Here is a 3,573-nt window from a genome sequence, read left to right as displayed (position 1 = left end):
GGGGGAGACAGTGGAAATTGTGGAGGAAGTTGCCTCCACAAAAAGAAAAAGAAACGTGAGTAACAATGTTTGCTCATCAAAAAATGGGCAAGCGGCACAGGAGGCAGGGGGTATTGTGCCAGCCCGTGCACACCAACACAGGTCCCTGCTCCCATAGCTTCTAAAAGAAAGAAGAAAAAGAGGAGCAGAGGACAGTCGGTGGATGTCCTTGTGCTGCCGACTGAACCGCTGGTGGGATGTGTGCCACCAGCAGAAAAGGCTCCGTCAGTGGGAAGTGTGCCACTGACGGAGCTGCTTGAGGCCCCTTCCTGTGAGGAGGAGGAGTTTGTCCTCCTTTATCATGAGGGAGGGCCTGTGCAAGATTTTTTGGACTGCCTGGGCGACCGAGACTGTAGGTACTCGGACTGCACAGGCAGTCCAATATGGCCTTCGCAGGTGGCTGCGGAAGTAATACAACATAAAGTTTTGTCAAAGGTCCCCATGACCTTTGACAAGAAGGATTTTGCATTCCTTTTTACGGGCCCTGACTTGTCAGTGCAGAGTTGTCTGCAAGCAGCAAGTCAACTTGCTTGGGGGTTCCGATGAAGAGGATTGATCTTGATTTTTAATTTAATGTTTGTATTGATTTTTGATTTTTGTATTAAAAACTTTGATGTAAAGGAAAATTTGAAATCGAGGGCTTGTTGGTCGGTGGGCACCGACATCGCTCTCATCTTTTTCATCTTATCATAATTTCATTCATCTCATATCTTTGTACTGCCTTTGTGACAAATTTCATGAAATAAAAAAGTTTACTTCCCAACCACATGGTTCTGGGTTCAGTCTTATCACATGGTACCTTAGGCAAGTGTCTTCTACTATATATGCAGGTTGACTAAAGCCTTGTGAGTGATATGGTAGCCAGAAACTGAAAGAAGCCCATCATATATATATATATATATATATATATATGGGAGAATTCACAAAAAAACAACAAACAAAGACAGGTGGTGTAAACAACAAATGGATGTATTAGTATAATGCTTGGGAATAGAGAAAGTCTTTAACGTTTTGAGCCTATGCTCTTCAACAGAAAGGAACACAGAAAGAAATAAGGAGAGAAACAAGGAGAGAAAAAAAGGAATGTGTAGTGGTCAGCGATCTATCATGCCGAATAGATATCTATGTGTGTGTGTCTTTGTGCTTGTGTTTGTCTCCCATCATCACATCATAACCAATGTTGGTGTGTTTACGTCCCCCGTAACATAGTGGTTCAGCAAAAGCAACCGATAAAATAAGTACTAGGCTCACAAGAATCAGTCTTGGTGGGGCAATTTCTTTGACTAAAATCTCTGAAACAAATAAAAGAGCAAAAGTCCTACTTCAGTGCCTCAATGTGGCACAGCTGTGCCCTCGGCCACTTGGTGGTTAAGGTGATTGGATATGTACGTATACCCTGGACATTCAAGATATTCACAAAGGCACTGAACTATCATCAGCCATGCTGATCAACTGCCTTCGCTAAAGTGAGCTTAAAGCCTATTCAGCAGAGGTTGACGGTCAGCTCTTGAGTAGAGGTTGAAGTGCTGAGCTTTAGTTATGTTGAATACCTGTGGAAGGGGTAGACCCAGGAAAATGTGGGACAAAGTGGTGAGAAAGGATCTTTGGATGCTGGGCCTCATTGAGGAAAGGACAAGGGACGGGAGATGTAGTGATTTGCTGTGCTGGAGAAGACATGTCAAGTTGAGTAAAATCACTGTCTTCCACATGTACAGGCTTCACCTTTCAGGTGCCGGTGCCACTTAAATGGCACCTGTGCCAGTGGCATGTAAAAAGTACCCAGCACACTCTGCCAAGTGGTTGGCATTAGTAAAAGTCATCCAGCTGTAGAAACCATGCCACAACAGATGGTTGGAGTCTAGATAGCTCCCTGCTAGCTAGCTTCATGTCAAACCGTCCAGCCCATGCCAGTATGGAAAGTGGACATTAAACGATGATGATGATGATGGTGATGATATATGTGTATATATTTGGAATCAGAATGATCCTAGGATTGAAAATCTGGCCTTCATTTGGTTCTTAAACATCCAGCATTGGGATCTGCTATTTCTAGCAGGTAAAGTGACCATGAGAGGTTTCAAACAGTTTACAAGTTACCTCTCTTAGCTATAATAATAAACATGACACTCTGTGTCAGAAAACTGGGCAAAAATTGAATTTAATACCAAAACTTTGTAACAGTTACTTCTGGTACCTACAAGAAATAAATGTGACATTCTGTTTATCAACCAAGAATGTTGTCCCTCCTGCTGCTTTACAGTGATCTCCAAATGCCGCAGTGGTACAAAATTCTCCAAATGTGATACTCTGTGATATGAACCTGAGATGGTAGAATACCAATAAATGTCTTATTACTATTGGCCTCTTCAGTGTTGAGCTGAAGACCCAATTAGCTCTCTGCAGGGGCTAGCTTTAAAGTCTGCATGGAATGCAGGTTTTAAGCTAGGATTATATAAAAATATAAACACACACAAAGTTATAAACATGTATAAAACATACACACATACCCTACTGCTAAATATCAGGCTCATTCCTAATTAAATATTTAACTGAATGAAATTATGGGGCTGTCTCCACAATCTTTTCTCATTTAGGAGTATTAGTTATTTAGAAAATGATTGTTAGCAGTTAATTAAAATTTCTTAATTTACTAAACCACGTGGGCTAAGTACTCATTTTATTCATTCATTGACACACACCAAATCATCATCATCACAGATTATGTATGTATGTAATGTTCATGTCATAAGAATTTTATAAACTGTCAAGAGAAAGTGAATTCTTTTTTGGAATATCTTTTAGTAGAGAGACATAATAAAAACGTACCTTAAACTTTGGTAAGCGAAAACCGGTCAGTAAAATATGATTTTTGTTTTTACCAACTGCGAAAGTTCGTTTGATTACAACTTCCTAATATATATGTGTGTGAGTGTGTGCGTGTGTGTGTGTGTGTGTGTGCATATGCATTCATGCATATATATATATTTATACATATTTATCACGAATGAATTTCTTACCTGTCTGTCAGTCATTTCCATTTCAATTTTTGAAATTCCATTGTCAACTCAAACTGAAACACAGAAAAAATAAATGGCTGTAAAGTTAAGGGCAAATTCCACAACCATTAAAACTGTCTACCTACAGTGAACAAAAATATATATAGTTTAACTGTCTGCATAAGTAAGGCAGAAAGCTGGCAGAAACACTAGCACACTGTGTCTGTCTTTGTCCCCACTATCACTTGACATCCAATGGTGGTATGTCAACATCCCCGTAACTTAGCAGTTTGGCAAAAGGACTGATAGAATAAGTAATAGACTTACAAAGAATAAGTCCAGGGGTTGATTTGTTCAACTAAAGGTGGTGCTCCATCATGACCACAGTCAAATGACTAGAGCAAAAAAAAAGAAGATAAACTGGTAGATAGATAGATAGATAGATAGATAGATAGATAGATAGAGAGATAGATAGGTAGGTAGATAGACAGATATATATATATTTCTTTATTAGCCATACAGGGCTGGACACAGAGGG

The 3,573-nt window shown here is 39.7% G+C and overlaps 1 protein-coding gene across 5 annotated transcripts in view; it reads right to left on the bottom strand.

The window, feature by feature from the left end:
- LOC106880532 (alpha-1,6-mannosyl-glycoprotein 2-beta-N-acetylglucosaminyltransferase) overlaps positions 1-3,573 on the bottom strand; it is a 725,476-nt gene that overhangs the window by 379,095 nt on the left and 342,808 nt on the right. For 4 of the 5 annotated variants that reach the window (XM_052975725.1, XM_052975724.1, XM_052975723.1 and 1 more), the window contains one exon: positions 3,057-3,109. The exons of the other annotated variant lie outside the window; for it this stretch is intronic. The gene's annotated coding sequence lies outside the window, so the exon portion shown is untranslated. The remainder of the gene's footprint in view (positions 1-3,056; positions 3,110-3,573) is intronic. 5 annotated transcript variants of the gene reach the window in all.

The sequence above is a fragment of the Octopus bimaculoides genome, chromosome 22 (genome assembly GCF_001194135.2).
Source record: "Octopus bimaculoides isolate UCB-OBI-ISO-001 chromosome 22, ASM119413v2, whole genome shotgun sequence".
NCBI classification, from domain to species: Eukaryota; Metazoa; Mollusca; class Cephalopoda; order Octopoda; family Octopodidae; genus Octopus; species Octopus bimaculoides.
This window is presented reverse-complemented; position numbering and strand designations above follow the sequence as displayed.